This window comes from Cryptomeria japonica, chromosome 8, assembly GCF_030272615.1.
Source record: "Cryptomeria japonica chromosome 8, Sugi_1.0, whole genome shotgun sequence".
NCBI classification, from domain to species: Eukaryota; Viridiplantae; Streptophyta; class Pinopsida; order Cupressales; family Cupressaceae; genus Cryptomeria; species Cryptomeria japonica.
The window spans coordinates 656,501,636-656,526,821 of record NC_081412.1 but is presented as its reverse complement, the minus strand read 5'-3'; positions in this window follow the sequence as shown (position 1 = coordinate 656,526,821).

The following is a 25,186-nucleotide window of genomic DNA, read 5'->3' as shown; positions in this document are numbered from 1 at the left end:
ACCCTCCCTATAGCATAGTTGAACAAATAATATTAACAACTCATACATGCATTCGTTTAAATCCTTATTTTTAATTAATTATTATTTTTTAATAAAATATGTTCATATTATTATTATATATATTATTTTGTTATTTGATTTTAGTTACTTTATTACATTTTCTTATGTTTTATTTAATAATATATTTTGCATAAATAAGTATTTTAATTTTATTAGTTTATTATTATTATGTGTGTTAAAATATCATATTTTTTTATTTTTTTGTATTGATTCACTATGATAATTTGTTTATGTATTATTTAAAGAAAATTAATTTCATTTTAAATTTATAAATAATAAATTATTTATTATATATGCAACTTTATTTTTACTTAATATAATATTTTTAATTTTATTTTAAGACATTTCTCCTCAAATAAAAAAGAAATAAAAAAAAGTGTGAGAGAACTTAGGTATAATATGTCATTATTTTAAAATACATATCAAATAGTTTGCTAGAAGTCTTCTTAAAATTCTAGCCACATAAATCCATTTTTTACATGAGCACTTTTAATTCTAAAATTAATCCTTTCTAAAAAGAAATGTATTAAATTTATCCAAAACATGCATTCCCTATAATTTGCAAGACATTTGTAGAGATGATCAACCTACATTCTTCACTCATGATTAATCCTTTTAACAAACAAAAAGATGTTATGAAAATCTATTAGTTGACTTGATCAAGAATAGCATTATCTTATTCATAATTTAATTCTTTACTAAAAAAATGGTTATATATTTAGAATTAGTTCATTATAAAATTCTAGATAGAATCAAATTAGACTATTATATTAGTCTAAAGAGTTGAATATTAATAAAACCTTTTCTTTTCAGAGAATAAGCTTCTTTCACATTAATAGACATATTTTCCAAACCTTAATGCTTAACTTTTAGGAGAGACTCCGAAATGTGTCATATTATGAATAATATTACATATACCATCATGTTTTGTTCTATCTAATTATTTATGAGATGCTAAATTGAGATTTTTTCTTCTATATAAATAACTTTTCTTATCTAATTTTATAAGATTCATAGTATATATACTTACTATTTTGTTCTATCTAGTTATTAAGTTTTGTTCTTTTCTCAAAAGCTAAAGCAATTTATTTCTATAAACTTATAAGAGAAGTTAGTCATTGAGTTGGAGTTAGAATGAACTTAATTATATATTCTATGTTTATGTTTTTTATTTGGCTATATTTATATTTACATATATTGTTTGTGTTTTTGTACATGTATATGCACTTACCCCTAATTTAATTACCATTTTGATTACTAATTATAGTTATGTAAAAAAGGGATAGATATAGGCTAGAGTAAAATGGAAAGAATTTTAATATTAAAATAATTTGATTTTGAATATTAAATGTTGTTGGCCTTAAGGGAAACTGCTATTGGTGTAGTAGTGAAAATGATGTTGAATGATGATAATTAAAGTGGAGTTGAGATCTTTAGATATAATTAAAAAGATAAATTGCATGGTAGTTTATTACTTGTGGATTGTTTGTTTGTTAGAAAAAAAAAAAGTAGTGCATGTTAAACTATTGAATAAATTTTTAAACAAATAAATTTTATATGTACAATACTGTAAGAAAACTAACCTTTCCATAAAAATAAACTAAACTATTTTGACAAGATGCATTTTACACAATATACATTAATCATTAAATGATACCAGTGAGAGTGCATCAAATTGCAAAACTAAATATGATACATAACCATTAGTAGCTCTAGTAGTAATAAATCTATGAAAAACTTTAATGGTAGATATATATAAATCATTCTAGTATAAAAGGATAGTCTAGCTATGTTCACTATGTAGAATAAGTATTTAGTTCTCTTATTCAAATATGTAGATCTATCTCAATTCCACAAGAATACAACTATTTTGTGGTCCGTATATTATCATACAAGAATACAAAATTTTACTTAGTTTTCTTTATTTTTGGTACAATGTTCCATTTAGAGGCACAATACATCCATCATGCTAGATAGGCACTACATAATAAATAAATAAATCCTTCCATAAGTAATTCATAGACTCGAATCTCATACATGGAAAAAGGAAAATGAGGTCCAATCAGCTCCCATAGAGGACATAAATAAAAGTAAGAATATTTACACATTATTTTTTGTTTCATTCACAAATTAATGGTATAGGGTTACTTTTCAACATGCTCAATGGACTCTGCCCCTATTTTACAACAGGGGTATGTTTGGAAACTTTGTTAGTTTTATGTCGCACAAATAGTTTTAGTTGTTGTACACTTGAAAACCTTGTTCTATATATGATTGTTATTGCTAATCTTCTTTTAACTCGACAACATTAATGCTACCAATATTTTTTGTCATATTGTTTTCAATAAAAAAAACTCTTCTTTTTGACTAGTCCTTTTAATTTGTCATATTGTCAACAAGTTGACCATATCTTAAGACAATAATCAAACCTTAGAGTCTAGGAACATATTTAGATGTATGCTATTGTGATAGAAAATAATTTGCATCCCTCAACACTGATGACTAGTCTTTGATTTCAACAATTACTTTTGATTTTGGTCATTGAATTTGGTAGGAAGGGAAGGGTCACATGAGCCCATTACTCAATTTTGATTTTTTACTATCCTTTCAATGTGGAAAGCACTAATAATTTGGTCAAATATTTGAGTCTCTATGAAATTTTTTAATTTTAATGTCAAACGTCACAATTAATAAGTAAAAAATATATATTTTATTATTTTATTTGAAATGTTTAAAAACAAAATATGAAAAGAAGTAGATATTTTATTTAATAAAAATAAATATAGTTATTTAGTAAATCTTAAAAAAATGAGTATCTATGATATTTTCAATCTATTTACTAAATCTTAAAAAGTTGTATGAAAGCTACCTAGGTGGGTGGATGGATGGAAGAAGTAATGGCTATTCCCATTAAGTCTTCGAATGTACACAATGGAATAATCCTGACGATTTCAAACTTGATAGCAGCAAGCAGAGTCACATTTGATAAGAGGTTAATTCACCAACTTAATTGACTGGGAGTGTTGTACAATGAAGTGAAGTTGTTAAATCGGCACTACCTAAGCAGTATGAAGACTTTAAGTGAAAGGGAAATTATCAATAAATTTTGAGAAGGCCCACTTGTAGTATAAGTAAATAAATCCTTCAACAAGTCAGACATACACTCCAATATCACACATGACAACAAGAAAAGGAGGTATGATCGGCCCCCATATGGGACATAAATAAAAATGAAAATAAAGTTACATAGGGTTTTCTGTCTCTTGTCACTCAAAATGCACTTGTAATGCACAAGTTGAAAGCTCAAGAAAATTGGTGACACATGGGATAATTCTCAGGAATATGGGTTGCCTATAGTGAGAACTAACCTCCAGATGAAGGGTTGGTTCCTTGTGAATAACTCTAAGCTCTTTACCAAGAAAAGGGATATGAAAAACTCAAAATGAAAATAGAATGAATTTGCAAATGCTAAACTAAGGTGAAGCATCAACAAGATATCTCAAAATTATTGAAATACACTCCTAAAAATACCAATCTACACAAATAGACTTCTAGTTCATAGCACATAGATATATCATGCAAAGGATTTAAAATTCAAGAAATTGAAAGGAAAGAAAGCTTTCACAATCAACCAAATGAACCAATTTTTCACAATGCACAACCTGTGACTTAAAATGAGACAAAAAAATTAAAGGTTATCTAGACAATAACATAATAAACAAACTCTCAATCAAGAATAATAAAATGAAGGTCAAAGATATAAGGCATAAGTTGATAATTTTGTTTAGTATTCTTTCATAAAACTGCATAGGAGCTACAAGAATATATTCTCTACTAAAACCAACAAGAGAATGATCAAGAACTTCGCAAAGAAAGATAATTTTTTTTACTTTATACAAAAACCTTCCAAAAGGTAGAGGAAAGATGACTTGAGAATGACTCAAGATGAACTCCCACTAAAAATATCTTTTCTGAAAATTGATCCTCGAGTAGAAATAAAATCCATCAAAATAGGCTCAAAATCATGCAAAAAAGTGGGTAATTTAGTTCAAACTCTTAGTCAACTAAAGGTTGACCCATGTGGCGATCAAAATCAAGCCTTATCACCTCAAGAACATGAGAAAAACTCATGCAAACTTACTCTCAAGCTTAATAACTACCTGCATTAACAACCAACACATGATAGATTAACATTCAACCACTAGGATTGGTGATGGCTTGTCGCTATGTCATGAGGATTAACATTCACACATATATTCATTGTGGTAGAGTGATAGCCACTAGATCTTTAGGAACTTGTTCACTTTTTAACTACTTTAACCTTCAAAATGGGCCTACTTTTGAGTCACTCGTTTGTAGTAACTTGCCACGTGTTACAATCTGACTTATTCGTGGCCACCACCAGGGCTCCACCTAAACACCTCAAGACTTTAGACCAGACCGACCTCTTCTTGGGCTCATCTTGTTGCCAAGTTGTGGTGAGTATTTGTCGATCATCTTCCCATTGTGACATAGTGACAGCCATCAGATCTTTCTTGATCACCGTTGATCTTTTCTCTATGAGCTCGACCTTTAACCTCTTTGAGCGACTCTCTCTTATGCCATGGTGGCATGCCCGATGTCAGCCACTGGTTCACTCATGACATTCGCCTGTCTCACCACTTGGACCTACCACTAGAATTGGGTCCTCTTTGGTTCATTTGATATGATTCTTTCGGCCAAACTTCCTCCCTCGGCGAACTGCTCACATGTATCATCGATACCTTAGTTTCATCGATACCCTTTTATTTTATTGATGGGACTGGTTCTGATTTCTTTGATGTACCTTATGTTGATGGAAATGATGCTTTCGATGAATCCTTGTAGAGATCCATCAATTCCAAGGTCTGATTGATAGGTCACTCTTTGGTTTGTCTGTGCATCTAGCTGGGCACTATCTGGGTGCCACCTGTCTACCACCTCGCCAGTCGCTAGGGTATTCATTATAGGCACTTTCTATACTGTTGTACAATGATAGTCATGGATAGCCATATAATTTCACTCCACCATTTGATCTTTCTTGATCTGCATGCCCTTTAACTACCTCTTTTCGACATGTGCTTTTTCACCAAGTCGTGGGGAGTATTCGGTGGGCATCTTTTTATCGCAACATAGTGGCTACCATTAGATCTTTCTTGATCACCTTTGATCTTCCTTGATCTACTCACTGGTTAATTTGACCTTCTACTACAAAATTTGTGTGCCTTGAGATGCACACACACTCAAGAGACTAACCAACACTTAGCACCTCCTTGTCAAAAGCTTGTAAGGTTTGACACTATAGTTATATGTGTTCTTATATTTAAATGCAATAAACTTCTTATGCATTGCCAATGTGGGATAAATGCTTTCCCTTGAAAGTTCCTTTCTTTTGTAAACCCAACTTGGTACCTAGGTAAAAAATGCCTTACACAGGCCAATTGCATTTGTTTTGAAGTTTCTTTTACCTTCCATCAGCCACATAGGGGATTTGGCAGTACACTTGCAAAATGAATTTTCCTGAAGGTTTGATAAGCCATGACATTCGTGAAAGTGCAATGGAGCATGAATATCTTTGTGATCTATTTATCTTTGTAACACCCATCTCCATTAGCATGTTGGGCTCAACCCTCATGGGAGCCTTATTTTAACCCATATGTTGTATTTTAATTTTCGTTTATCTAATATTTGCGGATTTCCTTGTCAGTTTTCAATATAAATGAAAGCAAGGCCGAATTAGGCCACCAAATTTAGCATGTGCAAAAATTTGGTAACATTTTTGGCGACCTCTGTAGAGTGTTTAACTGTTAAACATTATAGACTAGTAGCCTTTGTGGCATCCATTGAGCACAGAGTCATGCCTCTTCACCTCTTGTAGCTTAGCTGAAGATATGGAACAAAAAAAAAAAAAAAAAAAAGAAAAAAAGGCTCACAAAAATGTCTGCAAGTTGTGCAATCACTACTTATTTGTAACAAACTAGACTAAAAATAAATTGAAACATGTGCAACAAATACACTTATTGAAAACAACTAAAATAAAAAAAAATCTATCTACCCTAAGATAACCAAGAATAGAATTGGATCAAACAAAACCATTAACTGGTTCTGAAAAGTAACTACCCTTTCTTGACAATATGCTATGTAGTGCATGAGTTTGGGTAGCTACAAGAAAAATCAGGGTAAAGATATACCTTAGACAAAGTTGTATAACTTCTTAAAAGATGAAAAATAGAGTTCCTACCTCCTTCAGTTGGTCTTTCTCATTTCTTTTATAAATGAAGAGATGATTGGGATGCAAACCCCTTTTATAAGTTCATGATGAGGATCTTTGGTCTTTGAACCTTCATGTTTGATTCCAATCATAGTTTGCAATGTTCTGCTATCCTTTTCTCCAGATAAGTACCTAATAGGATAGCCTCTTGATAGTGTAGGCTTGTGTGTAACGCCTAGCTATCCTTGATGAATTATTCTAGTCTTATCTTCTTCTGTAGAGGTTAGCTCACATGTATCTTGATCATCATCAACAAATAAAGGAAGCTCAACAAATAGATCGACAAGAATCATTCCTTTCTCTTGGGTTCGGTGTTCTAGATTTATAATCATTTCTATGTCAAACAATATATCTACCTTTTCATATTGAATATTATCTACATGTGTTACCTTTTCTGTCATAGGCGAAGATACCATGGCTAGAGGTGCTTGCTTGAAACTAGGAATTGAAAGAATCCGGTCTTTCTAAAATTGAACCAACAAGGTCTTGATTTGTTGATTCTTTGTTGCCATTACCCTCACAAGATGCTCTTCATATTGTCTTCTTCCATCCTCCATCTCCCACTCACAAAGATGAATTTTATAAGCCAGCTCATCCTCTTCGATGTTATCAGCCTGTTGTCTAGAAACCATGATATTTTCTCCTTGTGGTAGATCTTCATCATCTTCTTGCCAATTTATGTATACACAAATAGAAATATTTTCCTCAACTTGTGGACCTTTTTTCTCATATGTATCCCACACTAAATATTTAGAAACCATGAAATTGTGATGCCCTTGATGACTTTGACCTTGGATTTCTTTGGGGTAAGTGCAGTGATTATGAATCTCAAGTAGGTAAAGGACTGACTTCCCTCTATAAGTTTGTAACATATCTTTTAACTGTTGGATTTCCTAAGAAGGGGTTGATAAAGAAAAATCCTAAGGTGTTTCTTGATGCTCTAAGGTTGAAATAGTAGCTATAATTGGGACTGGTAATAGCATATTTGGCTGTATCTCTAGAAGAATTGGCATAAGTGCTCTAGGAGCTAGCATTCTAGCTAGAATTAAACTATTCTCCACTCTAATAGCTATATTAAAAGCATCTGGCAAGGTAAAACCTCCCATAGATTGAATCATAACATATATATCACTATTAAGAGATCTCAAATAATATAAGAAAGCATGGTCATTGGTGGGTCTTACCGATACTGGAATCCTGCTCCATATTCTTTGGAATCTATCATTGAAATCAGACATGAGCTCATGTTGTGCTCTCTTTATTGTAGATAGTTGTTTTATTAATAACAAAATGTTTGACCCTTCCTTAAAGTGTTCATTCAAGGAAACTCCTAATTGATCCCAGGTTCTGATAGAAGCTACAGGTAGCTGTTTGAACTAGTGCAGTGCCTTTCCCTTAAATGACATGGAAAGCAATCTGATGGTAGCATTCTCCTATGTGATATGGTGAAATGCACATAGTGATGGAATGTTTGTGATGCAATCTCTCTGATGTGATCTATTGTCACTATTTGGTCTTCACAAGTGAAATAAGTTAAATTCTTCCATGCAACCGAAGGTATATCGTCATATTGTGTCAAAATCAAGAGAGTACCCTTATCAAATGACACAAATGATTGATTCCTTGGTGGATTTTGAGTCATCTAAATTAGTGTTGGTACTAATGGTACATATTTTGAATTATGATAATATCTGATCTTGAAACAAGATGATAGAGTCACCAAGTATTTGTGCTAAAAACCTTTGAAAGGTTGAAAACTATTGTTCAATACTCAAAACAACAGTAGGAAATAAGTATGCTCCTAAATTAAGGATTAGTTCAGGTTCCCACCAGGTGTGCCAAAAACTGTTGTCACTCAAATTGTACCCATAATGCACAAGCTGAAAGCTCAAGCAACTTGGTGACACATGGAATAATTCTCAGGCCTGTGGGTTGCCTATAGTGAGAATTAACCTCTAGATGAAGGGTTGGTTCCCTGTGAATAACTCTAAGCTCCTTACCAAGAAAAGGGATTGGAAAAACTAATAATGAAAATAGAATGACTTTGGGAATGCTAAAATAAGGTGAAGCATCAATAAGATATCCCAAAATGACAGAAATACACTCCTAAAAACACCTAAATATTTCATGCAAAGGATTTAAACTTCAAGAAACTAAAAGGAAAGAAAGCTTTCATAATGAACCAAATGAACCAATTTATCACAATGCACAACCTGTGACTTACAAATGAGATAGAAAATTTGAAGGTTATCTAGACAATAACACAATAAAATTTGTCAATCATGAATAAGAAAATGAACTTCAAAGATATAAGGCATAAGTTGATAATTTTATTTAGTGTTTTGTCATAAAAGTGCACAAGAGCTACAAGAATATATTCTCTACTAAAACCAACAAGAGAATGATCAAGAACTTCATGAAGAAAGATAAAAAATTTTCACTTTATACAAAAACCTTCCAAAAGGTAGAGGAAAGATGACTTCAGAATGACTCAAGATGAACTCCTACTAAAAATATCTTTTCTGGAAGCTGATCCTCAAGTAGAAATAAAAGCCACCAAAATAGGCTCAAAATCATTCAAAAAAGTGGGTAATTTAGTTCAAACTCTTAGTTAGAAGGTTAACCCATGTGGTGTTCAAAATAGAGCCTTATCACCTTAAGATCATGAGAAAAACTCATGCAAACTTGCTCTCAAGCTTAATAACTACCTGCATTAATTGCCAGCACATGACAGATTAACATTAAACCATTGGGACTGCTAATGACTTGTCGCTATGTCACGAAGATTATCATTTAGGCACCTTTTCATTGCTGTATAGTGACAACCGCTAGATCTTCAGGAACCTGTTCACTTTTTAACTACTTTAACCTTCAAAATGTGCCCACTTTTGAGTCACTCATCTATAGACCCTTGCCATGTGTTATGATTTGACTTTCCCATGGCCACCACCTGGGCTCCACCTAAATACCTCAACAATTTAGACCAGACCCACCTCTTCCTAGGCTCATCTTATTACCAAGTCGCGGTGAGTATTCATTGATCATCTTCCTATCATGACATAGCAATAGCCATCAACTCTTTCTTGATCACTATTGAGCTTTCCTCTCTGAGCTTGACCTTTAGCCTCTCTAAGTGGCTCCCTCTTATGTCATGGTGGCACACCCGGTGTCAGCCACTAGTTCACTCATGAGATCCGCCTATCTCGCCACTTGGACCTGCCACTGGACTTGGACCCACCTTGGTTTGTTCAATATTATTGTTTCAGCCAAACTTCCTCCCTTGGTGAACTGCTCACATGTCTCACCAATACCTTAGTTTCATCGCTACCCTTTTATTTTATCAGCGAGACTAGTTTTGATTTCTTCGATGTACCTTATGTCGATGGAACCAATGCATTTAGTGAATCCTTTTAGAGATCCATCGATGCCATGGTCTGAACGATAGGTCACTCTCTATTTTGTCTATGTATCTAGCTGGCCACCATCTGGGTGCCACCTGTCTACCACCTTGCCAATCGATAAGGTATTCATTTCAGGCACTTTCTATACCATGGTACAATGATAGTCATGGATAACCCCAAAATTTTACTCCATCTTTCGATCTTTCTTGATCTACATGCCCTTTAACTACCTGTTTTCGGCATGTGCTTTGTCACCAAGTCGCGAGGAGTATTCGACAGGCATCTTTTTATCGCGACATAGCGACCACCGTCGAATCTTTCTTGATCACCTTTGATCTACTCGCTGGTTAATTTTCCCTTCTGCTACAAAATTTGGGTGCCTTGAGATGTGCACGCATGTGGGGGACCCACCAACACCGAGCTGCTCATTGTCAAAAGCCCGTAAGCTTTGACACTATAATTACATGTGTTCTTATATTTAAATGCAATAAACTCCCTCTACAGTGCCAATGTGGGATAAATTCTTTCCCTTGAAAGTTCATTTCTTTTGTAAACCCAACTTTGTGCCCAAGGAAAAAATGCCTTACAATGGTCAATTGCATTTGTTTTGAAGTTTGTTTTACCTTCCATCAGCGACACATGGCATGTGGCAATACACTTGCCAAATGAATTTGTTTGAAGGTTTGATAAGCCACGCCATTCTTGAAAATGCAATGGAGCATGAATATCTCTGTGATCTATTTATCTTTCTAACACCCATCTCCATCAGCATGTTGGGCTCAATCGTCATGGGAGCCGCATTTTAACCCACATGTATTTTACTTTTCTTGTATCTGATATTTGCTGATTTGCTTAACACTTTTCAATATGAATGAAAGCAAGGCCTCATTAGGCCACCAAATTTAGCATGTGCAAAAATTTGGTACCACTGTCTCTTTCATGATTTAGTGGTGTAGTGCTATATTTCAACACACTTGATAGACTCTACCCTCTAATTCAATTCTTTTTTCTGACTAGTCCTTTCAATGTGCCATATTGTCAATAGGTTGACAGTGTCTTGCAAAGCACTAATAATTCAGCCAGATATTTGAGTCTCTCAAATTTCTTAATCTAAATGTTAGAGGTCACAACTAAGTAACGTTTAATAAAATTATAGTATTAATCATGCTATTTAATATTTAATACGGTTAGTTCAGAGTTTATCTTAAAGTAAAAAATAAATAAAAAATTCTAAAAAAATTATTAAGAAGTAGCGAAAATAATTTTGTCTCTACCAACTCTCCCAATCGTAGCATGCCCAATATTACATCTAGAAGAACAATCACTATTTATCTTCAAAACAACATTAGGTGGGGGTGAGAAAGATCCATCCTTGCTAACCTTTCTCTCGACCCGGCAAACCCCCTAATAGAGGGAAGCATCCTCTTATATCCCTCTAGACCCAGCCTCTAGATGATGCCAAAATACTAGGGTCAACTTGGGCATACAAATCACATTTTGCTAATAAGGTCTCCCACAATCCACTAACTATCTACTTCCATACTTGATGACTAAGCATTCTTTTCTCTTGAAAAAATCTTCTATTCCTTTCCAACCAAATATGCCAAAGAATAAAGGAAGAGCCTATATTCCAAGAAATATGAAGAAAGGGAGCATTAGTTAGGGTATTCCCTACTAAACCATAGAACTCAATTAGAGAGTCATCATGGAGACAAGCCTTGCTCCACACTCCCCACAAAAAATGATAAATTTCCCTAGAGAAGGGACAAGATAAAAAGATATGAAATGAATTCTCCTCACTATGATTACAAAGGGACCACATAGAAGGACCCTAAAATCCTCACTTTCTCGAATAATCCCATGTGAGAATTTACTCCACACCTATTTTCACCAAGGAGCCCCAACATTACCTTGACTTTTCTTAACCAACTCATGATATATCAAGGCCATAGAAAATTTACCTTTTGGGCTAGAACCCTAAGAAAGAGTATCTCTCTCATCTAAGGAACTATACACTCTTCCTACAAAAATATTTCTAGGCTCTTTCCTATCCTCATCAAATCCCCTCTAAGGCCAATAATGAGGTCATTTTTATCTATACAAGTGGCCAAGAGAATAAGATATTTAATAATCATTCACCCAAGTCTAACCCAGCTCTAGAAAGATGTTGCATAAATATCATACATCTGAATACAATGATATGATAGAACGGAACCAATTTAAAGAGTTGTAAGAATTTTGTTTTATCAACCCAAGATCTAGAGGCCAAATCAATAGCACCCGAGAGAGAAAAATACTGATAAGAACATATTGTATTCTCATCAAGATGCAAAATAATATTAAATGGGTTAACCAATACAATGAAGATGAGCCTGGTTATAAAGGCAAGGCCATATGGATGTGTGACTACACAATGATGACATGTGGGCTAATGAGAAACAAGGGTAGGTGAGGGTAGGTATGAGAAATAACAAAGTCTTTTAAAAGAGGGGGATCACACACCGAAGGTGGAATGTAACAACAATATAAGACCAATAAAGGTGAAATTTCACCTACAAGGAACACCTATATGGGTAGACTTCCCTAAGTGTCTCATACCTAAACTATTATTAAATTCTTTACCCTAAGTCAACTCAAGTAAAGTGTAATTATGAGACATAATTTACATGAACACCCCCTCTTAAGTGCAACTTAGGGGAATGTAGGCTCAAGATAACAATGGAAGATGGGTCCTAGCTATGAGCACATGCTAGATACACATGTACAAATGCAAATGCAATCAAAACAATGCAATATTCCACAAAAGCAAAACAGGAGAAAACTATGTGGGAAAAAATGATTCCCCAAAAGAGATGAAATAGAAAGAACTCTCAAAGAAGAATGAGAACATAGAAAGTCCCCCCCATAAGAGAGAAGTGAGATCAAGTAGGCCCCCCTCAATATAAAATGTGCAGCAATGGTAGAAGCTCAAAACTGAATGAGGAAACTACTCCACAATTATTGAACAATGTTACTCCTCTTAGGAAGAAACAAAACCAAAGGTGCGTACATGAAGTCTCCCCAATCATGAAGGCAAGATGTAGGAAAAAAACTCACAATGTATGGAGTCTCTAAAAACTTCTCAACTATCCCCATGTTGATGCTAAAAGTTTCCCCCTCCAAATAAGGTTTAATAGTCTATATTGTTGAAAAGAACAATCCAAGATCTAGTGAATATGAATGTAGAATATTATCCAAAGACTCAAGCTGCACCACTAAAGATAAAGAAACCTCCTCAAAATGTTTTACATAAGTATCCACAATCATGTCAATTTTGAGAGTGATCATGTAGAGAATGAACAAGAGGGTTAGACTGTTCCCTCACAAAAATTGAAGAAGGATCATCTCCATCAAATAGAAGATGAATATCATCAATGATGTCTCCCAGATCTGCTGCAATGTAGGACTCCACAAAAAATATTGCAATGTTTGTCAAATAGTCATCCCAAGGAATTATATCTAGAAGACAAGGTATATCCTACTACATTGAATTATAAGAAGCCTGAACTATAGGATTGTCTACACCATCAGGTGTAGTAGCAGATGTGAAATAAATAGGAGGAGATGAAATTGAAGGATCAATAACTAGATAACATGTGAAAACACCCAAGTTCAAGTAACCAAAGTTCTTTTTGATATTAGAATCCACACAATAAGAGTGATCATCATGTGAAGAATCAACCTCATAATTAGGAACAAAATCTGAAAAAGTGTATAACTAATATGCATGATCAACCATCCTAGTTGCAATGATAGCTCTACTCTCTACTCTCTAATGATAACTAAATCTGGTGTGAACTCCATAGTCTTCCTTCTTACCCCATGAGTGATTTGATGGATGGAAAGAAGATTTTTTGTCAAATGAGGTACACACAACACATAATTGAAGGATTTATCCCCAATAGGAATAGATCCTTTCCCAACCACATTCATATATCTATGATTTATCAAAATTGGTGGCATGTTGAAAGGCTCAAATGAAGAAAACATAGACTATGAAGATGCCATATGATGAGAAGCTCCCAAATCAAGAAGCCATCTCCCTAAATAATGACTTGTAGTAGCACAAAGAGCATTTCCTTTTCTTGTCCCAAAAGTTTGATCCTTTCCTTTATCAAATTCATTTCCTTTCAAAGAAGAAGAAGTAGACATTCTAGAAGGAAAATTGATTCTATTCTTTTCAAGAACATGTTTCAATTCATCAATATCCTTCTTGTAACAATGGTGTTCATTATATCCCTACTTCTTGCAATATGCACAAAAAATATTCTCCTTATATGATTTACCCTTAGGTGAGGATGTAAAATGAACATATTGTAGATAAAATGATTATGCTCTATCTTGGTGTGGCTTTGGCTTACATAATTGAAGGATTTATCCCCAATAGAAATATATCCTTTCCCAACCACATTCATATATGTATGATTGATCAAAATTGGTGGCATGTTGCAAGGCTCAAATGAAGAGAACATAGACTATGAAGATGCCATATGATGAGAAGCTCCCAAATCAAGAAGCCATCTCCCTAAATAATGACTTGTAGTAGCACAAAGAGCTTGTCCTTTTCTTGTCCCAAAAGTTTGATCATTTCCTTTATCAAATTCATTTCCTTTGGAGGAAGAAGAAGTAGACATTCTAGAAGGAAAATTGATTCTATTATTCTCAAGAACATGTTTCAATTCATCAATATCCTTGTTGTAACAATGTTGTTCATTATATCCCTACTTCTTGCAATATGCACAAAAAGGATTCTTGTTATATGATTTACCCTTAGGTGAGGATGTAAAATCACCATATTGAAGAGAAAATGATTATGCTCTATCTTGGTGCGGCTTTGGCTTAGACTGCTTTTGGTTCTTGCGTCTTTCTTGATTGCTTTGATTCCCTTTATTAGCCATTAAAGTTTGGGACTTTGGAGACTTGAGATTCCACATCTTTTTTGACTTTTATTTCTCACGTATCAACATCTCCATGAATGCATCAAATGGTGGTGGAGTGTATGAGGCACCTTGAGTCAACCGATGGGTGTGAAAGCTAGAAACAAAGGCTACATACTCTAATGGAAGTTTGTCCAACAAGTTGTAGACCAATTGAGCATCCTTCTTGTCAATGCCACAATACTTAAGCTTTTCTCTTAGCTCATTTTCTTTCATGACATAATCTTGGATTGTATCAAAATCCTTGGGATCCAACAATGTGAGTTCATTGTCAAGCTTGTAGCCCCTAATCACATTAACTTGACCATATAATTTCTCATAGTTAGCCTAGGCATCCTTGATTGTAGTACATTTCTTAATGTGAAAAATAAGGCCATCTTTAGATACATACTTTCTCAATGTTCTAGGAGCCAAATAATTTTTAGTGAGCCATTACAATTGAGAATTAGGATCATATTTAGGATCGGTTGGTGGTGTGATTGTTCCATTTATGTAATGAATGATTCCTTTTTTTCATTAACCTACTCCATAGTTTAATTTTCCATGATGCATAATTATGCAGTTAAAAGTCAAAATTTAAGATAACCCAAATAGCAACAAAGTAAAAGAGCACAAGATAGAGATAGGCATAATCACACAAGAAACTCTCCCAAATTCACTTAATCAGAGAACCCCTCTCCCCACCCCCCAAAATAATGATTTGACACTTTATACTTAGTGTGTGTACAATGGACCACTTGCAAACAAGGGAAAAGTGTGCTTCTGATTTCAAAATATAACAACCTTAGGCTATAGATACAAGACTCAAACCAATAATGCAAGAGATATAAAATGAGTTCCAACCAAATTAAAGTACCAAATAGGACAAAAAAACCAAACAATTAAAGTAAAGTTTCTACTCAAAATGGTGAAAATCTTATACCACCATATGAAACCAGACAAAAAATTATCCACTTAAAAAAAAACAACTAAAAAAGATGTATGAGCATGAATGGAGATTGAGAAGTTGAAAAATTGAGGATTGGATAGGTACAAGTGTGAAAAACTAAAAAATCTATAAACATCTATCTACAAAAGTAAAAAACTAACAACACTAGTGTGTGAAAAGCACAAAACATTAGCCCAAATAAAAAAAATTGCACTTAAAGAAACCTAAAAATGACGAAGATACGAGCCTTTGAAGATGGACTACAAAATCAAAAGCCTAATTTGAGAGGGGTTAAAAAAATTTCAAAAAATATGTTGATGCAGTGCTGATATCAGAATTTCACCAACCTAAAATTGGTGACTGTATGGCCAAAAAATATTGAGTGGAATTCCACGTGGCATATTAGAAAATCTAACATTGCATGCCAATTATTCTATAGGGATGCTGACTTGACAGATGATGTATCGAGGTGAGGTGGTTGTTGGTATGACTATGTGGCAAGTGATTGTTCTTTTCATTTAATTACGTGGTAGGTACAGATGGACCAAATGTTTACATGTGTCATTATGGTGGCAGTCGAGTGTGTCCTGATTGAGCATTATTAATGAGTCAAATGTTGCCATGTGGCATTATTAGAACTAGAGTAGTTTCCTGCATGGTCAAATGAATTATTGTTGTGCGGCAGCTTTGTTGCACTATCAATCGCATGTGGCATACTAAAGATTGTTGCATGGAAGCTGATAGAATTTTCGCTAGTGGATGAGATAAGGTAGAGGCTCTAAAACACCAAAGAGGCAGGTGGTGGGAGTTGTGACAAGAAACAATCGAGAGCAAGATTGAGGGTTCGTGAACCTAGAGCGAGCATCGACTAGGGTCGGCAGAAAAATGAAATGATGGATAGAAAGATGCATGTTAGTGGAGTTGGTAGAAGGTATGATCAACACATGGACAAATGTCTGGTGTAGGCACTGTCCTCCAGCACATGGCCATGGTACAATATGGCAAATGTTTTCGTCCAAAGGCCTAAAATTCACTTTCACCAAAAATAGGCGAATTTATTGTCAAAATTCATAGAAATGACCTCTTGAACTTAATGGTTCGGTCAAAATTGATGTAGGATGCCCCCAACTTACATTGCTCCTCAGATTCATAAAAGGAATGCTTCAAGATCTCTCCAAAAAGACTACTCAATTAAGCCCCAATGTCTTTGATACCATGTAAGAATTTTCCTTTATCAACCCAATATATAGAATCCAAATTAATAGCACATAAGAGAGAAAAACTATTGATAAGAACAAACTGTATTCTAATCAAGATGCAAAATACTATCAACTAGATTAATCACTACAATGAAGATTAGCCTTCTCATAAAGGCAAGGTCATATGGACATGTAGGCCAATAAGAAATAAGGGTAGGTGAGGGTAGGTAGGATAAATAGTAAAGTATTCCACAAGAGGTGGATTACCCACCAGAGGTGGAATGTAACAAGATAAGACCATAAAAGGAGGAATTTTTCCTACAAGCAACTTCCCTATGTGCACACTTCCCTAAGTGTCTCATATCGAAGCTATTATGAAATGCATTACCCTAAGTCAACTTAAGTAAAGTGTAATTATGAGACATAATCTAATTCAATAGGAGTGAAACTAGAATAGAGCATCTAAGCCTTTATCGCAGATTTAAAATAATCCTCGATTAATTTAGCTCCTCTTTGAGAGTATTCCAAATCATATATCATTTCCCTTCAAGAATGCATCATTGCTCACCACTCCATGTAGATACTTTAAAGTAAGGATGCTTCCCCAATCCAAATATTTGTGAGAACACCACCTCCAATAAAGTTTAGTAGCCAAAGCCTGTCCATAAAGACCAGTCTTTCACAAGACTAAACTCCTTGCTTTAGTCTACAAATCAAATCCCACTTAATGAAACTCTAATTATTTGAGAGTAGATTACTTTTCCTTAAAATATGATGAGAGAGGGTGTCAAACTCATGAATGAAGCTAGATGGATCACCCTACACAAACACCCATATAATGGGAGAGCCTAAATCACTAACTTTAGAAGAGTTACCCTCCCACTAGAAGAAAACCACTATTAGTCAAATTATAAATCCTCTTACATAGCTTACCTAAAATATCCTACCAAAATATATTAGGAAAAGAGCCTACAATAATAGGAATGCCAACATAAAAAAAAGGAAGAGTTCTAATCAAGAACATGAGAATTCTTGCAATCATGGCATGGACAGGCTTAGGAGTGTTAAAATAAATAAATAAATTTGATGATGTATCTTCATTAATTCTATTCCCAGAGGCAGCTAAATATATGTCTAAGGATTTTCAAAAGTTAACTACCTTGTTAACTTTAGAGAAGCCCATAAAAGTTGTTTGATATACAAAATGTAAGTGTACATGGGAAAATGCTCTATCACCCTAGTTTTGCCCTAGAAAAATATTAGCCTCACCTAAGATTTTATAAATATTCCTAGCCCTTTAGCCATCGAGATGAAAAGATAAGGGAAAGGAGGATCACGTTGGTGAAGACCTCGCAAAGCTTAGAATAGTTCAAATAGTTCACTATTGCTGAGAATAGAGAAAGAGGAAGATGTGCCACAACTCACAACCCATTTGATCTATTCGCCACCAAATTTGAAGGATCACAAAACCTTAGTTAGGAAGGTCCAATTAACCCTATCATAATATTTGGCCATGTCAAGCTTGATAAAAATATCTTTCTATCTGGAGGTAGCCATCGATTGAATAGCCTCTGTTGCAATAATAACTCCATCCAAAATCTATTTTCCAGCTACAAAACCTTCTTGTTCTTTTGAAATAAGGATACAAAGGCATGCCTTTAGTCTCTTGATAATTAGCTTAGTAACAAGTTTGCAAACCACACTACATAGGGCTATAGACCTATATCGTTCCAAAGAATTTGGTCCTTCTGTTTATGGGATAAGGACAGGGAAGGTAGCATTCATTGCCTTCAACATTTTATTGTTTCTATGAGATTTCAAAAATACCTCCAACAATATCCAAAAATTCTTGATAAAACTCAATTAGAAGGCTATCGACACAAGAGGATTTCACTTTTTTTAATTTGAAAGACAATCTCCTCCAACTCATACAAAGTGATGGGTATGATTAGAGACTCATTTATCTCATTAGACACCACTTAAGGGATACAATCAAGGATGACCATGTAAAGTTTTAAATTAGACTATTATAAAATGCTAGTTAAACAAATTTTTTTTTATAAAAAATATAATTATTTTATAGTTTTTATATAATGAATTGTGGAATGTTTATTTATTGTACTAGTTTGACATCTCAAATAAAGAAATTGATAATAGTTTAAAAAAATATGTTTAGAAAATATCTATTTTATAATATTTAAAAACTACTTAAGAAATAATTATTTAATGAAAGAAAAATACTATTTATCATATTTATGAATATTAGAGTTAAGATGTAATACTTATATCTATCTCACTCTCTCACACACACTTCATATTTCTCCCTTCCTATCTCTATCTCTATATCTATCTCTCATTCACTCACACACACTTCCTGTTTCTCCCTCCCTTTCTCTATCTCTCTACCTCCCTCTATATCTCCTTACATCTCTAGCTCTACTTTCTTTTGTTTGGCTGCCTTATTCTCTCCTCTCTTTATATTTCCTTATATATTTGTCTCTCTATTACTCTATCTCACTATTTGTATGTCTTTATATTGTTTCCTTTCTCGAGATTCTCTCTATCTATCTACATCTTTCATTGTATTTCTTCATATCTATATCCCTATCTCTTTATCTTTATCTCTCCATTTACATCTCTATCTCTATATCTCTTTGACAACTTCTTCCTCTCTTTTTCTATCTTCATATTATTTACCTATATACATGCATGTATCTCTCTTTATCTATGCATATCTCTCCTCTTCTCCCCCTCTCCATCTTCCTAGACCTTATATCTATATTTCTTTGCTACTATATCTCTATCTTTGCATATTTTTTCTTCCATATTCCCTCTACCTCTATTTTTTATCTCTTAATCTCACTCCACCCCTATTTATCTATCTCTACCTGTCTATATATCACTTTTTATCAATCCATCCATCCACCCATCCATCCACCCATCTATCTGTCTATATATATGTGTGTGTGTGTGTATTTAGTGTAATAAAATTATGCCTCTTGAAATTTTAACCATATTTGAGGTCCTCACCTTGGCGATGACATCCTCATTCCTAGTCGAGACCCCTTTCCTGCATTTTTACCCCTTGCCCCCTTCTTGTTTGAGCCCAGAGGTAGCCGCAGGACCCTGCATGAACCCCAAGATAAGGCAAGATAGGGGCATGGCATCCTCATCCCACCCTCTTAGGGTCACCCCAAGATAGGTCCCCTAGGCCCCATTTGCACTTCAGGATCCTAAATCTCCCTGATGTCGGCTTTTTATGAGATGAATTAATCTTCAGAGGCATGTATAAAAGGGAGTTGGTTTTCTCATTTGCATAAGCATGAATGAGAAGAAAAATTCAAGCATGAATTAGATAAGCAAGCATAGGTGAAGAGATACATCATCAAACTTTCATGCATTGAATTCTTCTTCATTCATCCATTAGAGAAATCTTTCAACATTCATTTGCAAGCATATATGTTAGCATTTTGTCATGTTACATGCTATTCCATGCAGTACTTGTGATTACATTCAAGAAGCAAAGCAATAATCATCAACAAGTTGCAGCTCTACAAGGCATACATTTCTATTGTTTACATTCAAGCATTTGCAATTACTTTCTTTCAAGGTTCATTCCTCATACAGGGTTTCACAGAGGCAAACCACTATCCACAACCATTCTTCCCCTCTTTTTTGTGTGTAGGTTGCAGGTGTGCGACTATAATTGCAGATTTAGGCTTCATTTGCAGAAATCGAAGAATCCTTTTTGTTTCACCGATTTTGTTGTAGACCATGTACAATCCCGCCATGGTCCTGATGAATTTTATCCAAATTTGTAGGGCAGATCCGAATCATTTTAATTAGATCAGATCCAATGTTACAATGCGATCCTGATCTAGTATCTCCTCATTTGACTCATTTTCTCTCTCTTTTCCACATAGTCAACCAGTTAGCTTTCTCATTTATAAAAGAGGGTAAATCACACTTCAACCCTTGCAATCAACTTGGAATTCACATCCTGGTTTCCATTGTATTTGGAGCTAGTGGATTCAAGCCCCTCTTTTGAATTTAAACTTCCTCCAAGTGAAAATCATCCTAGTGGCTTCCTTTCTCTCTCCTAGGTGGGGAGTCACTAGAATCCAATTTTCCACTTTACATTTTGGTGAACCCGATGTCTTACACATTAATTATGATTTCTCATTATTAAATCTAATTAATTTCAATTTAGTTTTCAAATTTTCATTTCCAAGTTTGATCTATTTGCAAATTTTAGAGGTTAATTGCATAAAAACCCTAATTTTTCATTTTGAGAAAATTAAGTTTGTGAAGTGTAAAATTTTAATTACTTGTTCTAGATCTGATTTCTATTTCAAAATTACAATTCAAATCTGTCTCTTTATTCTAAAAGTTCAGTGGTTATATCATAAAACCCTAATTTTTAAGATCTTTCTATTTTCGACCTTTGACTGCAAATTTGACCAATCTAGACATCTCCAAATAAACTATTTTTTTGGATTCCACAATAATATCATAATACCTATCATCCTTGAAAATTTAAAAAAATTTTGTCGAACCATGTACACTTTTGCCATGGTCCTTGGCTTTTTCCCCAAAATTTTAGGAGACGAAATTGACTGTGTTTTTCTGAGCTTAAATCTAGAAAATTGGCTTACTTTATCAATTTTAGCACCCTCTAAGTTCAAACACAAACTCAAATTCAAATTTCAAAATTCAAGTTTCAAATTTGCCATTCAAATTCCATTTTCCCTCTTTTAGTAAATTTTCTATGCGTGTATGGGGTGAACATTATTCTTATTTGATCATCAATGAATATGGATTTCTTATCTTATTTTGCTAATTTAATTTCAAGCTACATTAGAGATATTGATGATGTTCCCTTTCATCCATATGATGATAATTTAGTTCTCCCTTTCATTCATAGTTATGATTTACCCTCTCCCAACATTAATCTCATTAATAAGGGCATGTTGGTGCAAAAAGGGAGTATGGACACTTCTTTTACAGATCTCCCTCCTAAATATGAATCTTTGGAGAATTGTGTTCCTTCTTTTCCTACAAAGTACCTCCCTCATAAGGACTATTTGGTGCAAGAGGATGATATTATGACTACTTATCCTAGTGATACCATACCTTCTTTTCATGGCCTTCCCTCTAAAGATGAAGCATTAATTACATATGATAGTCTTTTTTCTAATGAGTATCTTGAACATAAAATTACCTTAGAACAAGAGGAATATATTATTTCTCATCATAATGCTCTCTCTCCAAAAAATAAAGAGCCTGACAAAAATCAAATCAATTCCATTTATGTTACTAGGAAACCAAATATTCTTCCCAATTATCATGTTGTGCCTTATACATACTAATGAGGTAGTTGATGAGAACATAAGTGAAGCATCATATGCTTTCCTAGTTCCTACAATCTTCTGTTCAATTCACTCAAATACACCATCTCCTACCAAATAAGTTCTTAAAGAAGAACTCTTAGAGGATGATTGGGGTTCCTTATATTTCACTCCTACCTTTTCTAGACAATCTAAGATGCCTTAATTTCATATTCCAATTTTTTCTCCTAACACAAATTTTGAAATTGATTAGGCCTCTTTAAAATTCAATCCAATTCCCCCTAAGAGTAAACCTTCTTTTGAACATACACATGGATGCAATGGAAAATGCTTGAATGTGAGTGACAAATTCATAAGAAATTATGCTTTCCTTTGTCCACATCTTCTTCTCCATTGTCTTTTAAATCCACACCTTCTCATTCAAATTTTGAGTTACAATAAGAAAGTGTGCTGACCAATCTTGTCAATTCCAAATTAATATCTCCTCTTTGTCCTAAACGAAGATGATAACATAAACAACATTCTCAAATTTCTTCTTTTTGTAAATATCATCAAACCCATGGCCATTCTACTAATGAGTGTCAAGCTTTGAAAACACAAATATAACATTTCATTGTTTCAGCTATGTTAAAGATGACATCTGATAATGAATGGTATATTCGTCATGATCATTTAAAATAAAAATCAATTTTCTATTACGTTGTTCCTCACTATGTGACATAGTTAGCCTACCTATTGGGGGCTCCTTTTCATTCGTGGTGGTACAGTTTTAGGTTCAATCATACCTAGTGAGCAATGTAACAGTCTATTTTTTCTTGCCTTTATGCTTGGGGGGCAAGAATATTTATTTTCCTCGTTCTAAGGTTTCAATATTCTCTTTATGGAGTAAATTATTCATAAACTTGATGTCCTTTCTAGCATGAAGTATTCGTTCATGTGAGTGTATGTCTATTCCATGAGTGGGATCTTCTCCTTGCTTGGAACAGTATGTCTATTATGAATAATCTATATTTAGAGAACATTTGTGAACCTTCTTCTTATTTTTCTCTCTTTGACAGTTACCTCTTATATTGTGTTATTCATAACTTGATGTCCTTCTATGATGGAGTAATCCTTCATGCGAGCGCATTTCTAATCTGTGAGTGCGATCTTCTCCTTGCTTGAAATGGTACGTCTATTATGAACAATCTCTTCTTACAGGACTTTTTGAACATTCTTCTTCTTATATCTCTCTCTTTTAAAATTACCTCTTCTATTGTGCTATTCCTAACTTGATGTCCTTTATTGAATAGAGTTATCCTTCATGCGAGCACATGTTTGTTCCTTGGTTAGGATGTATTCCTTTCTTGAAATGGTACGTCTTTTATGAGTAATATCTCTCTAGAAGTTGCATAAGTCTTCTCATTGTCCTATACTTGGGGGGCAATGATCTTTATCACTCTCTCTTTCTCTAAGGATCCACCTTTCCCTATTCTGTGGATGGTGTGATATTTATTACTTAATGTCATTCCTTGTGTGAAATTATTGGTTGTTTGTTCAAGGATTCTCTCTTATACAAGAAGTGTGACTCCTTGATTAAAATCTCTTTTCCACTTGGTAATGTACATCTATGATAAATTCACCCATCCCTCTTGGGGATAAATGTGAGTTAGCCTTCATCAAGAATCCCTTTCACCTAGCAATAGGATGAATGATTGCATACTTGTTCTCTTCTACACTTCATTCTAGAAGATGTTATATCTATCTAAGACAACTCCTCTTGGGGGTAGATGTCTTTTGAACAAACATATCTTCTCCTTCAAGGATCACCTTTACAATTACAACAATATATCTATTTTCAACTATCTTAGCCATGCTTGAAGAGTATTCCCTCTCTTGCTTGGATTTATGACATTGTTGCATAATAGATATCTTCATTATGATGTAGGTGGATGTCATTGTTCTTACCTCCTTAAGATATCAACATTAGTCTATGTTGACATCTTAAGGGGGGGCTCCCACACTACTCCTTTCTACTATACTTCTCCTATGCATTGTATAGTGGACATTCTTGGAACTAGAGGGCGGCCTCTTAGAGAAAGGTGTTATCACTTTTCTTGTATAGTGAGACATTCTTAGAACTAGAGGGAAGCCTCTTAGAGGAAGATGTCATCACTTTTCTCTTGTACAGTGGGTCATTCTTGGAACAAGGGAACAGACTCTTAGAGTGAGATGATGTCACTTTTCTCTTATGTAGGGTGATTATTCTTGAAACCAAAGCATAGACTCTTAGAGTGAGATATCACACCTTTCTTGACACATATACTATACATTTTATACAGGTTGTAGCGTACTTAGGTATAGACTCCTACGAGGTGGTTTGAACCTCACTTGTACATACATGCGCTTGAGGTTGAGTAGAACTAACTGTGTTCCCACTCTCCTCCCTTACATGGATCACCCAGATAGGCTCTGGGGGCTAGATTTCCATTTCTATCTCTCCATTGATCACCTAGTTTTAGGGGTGAGATGTCGATGGTTTCTCTCCTGTTCGCCTTTCTTCTCATGGATCAACAAAGTGTGTATTCATGTTCTTTATCTTCTTCCTCTCATGAACCCATAGTTTTTCTATTGATGGTTCATGGATGATGTCAGATTTGCTCTTTTATGTGATCACTTATGTTTATGTGATGGCATTCATCTTTGTGTCCTGATTAGTTATTGAGATATCTGAGTATCCAGGTCTCTTCAACTAGTAGGTTTGTCATCTTGTGTCTTGTGTCTATTATGTGTCTTTTGCACTTTGTTTTAGCATTTTAGCATTTTACCATTTTTGCATTTTTGCATTTTAGAATTTTAGCATTTTAGCATTTTGCATATTTGCATTTTAGCATTTTGTATTTTAGCATTTTAGCATTTTAGCATTTAGCATTTTAGCATTTTGCATTTTTGCATTTTAGTATTTTAGCATTTTGCATTTTGGCATTTTAGCATTTTTGCATTTTG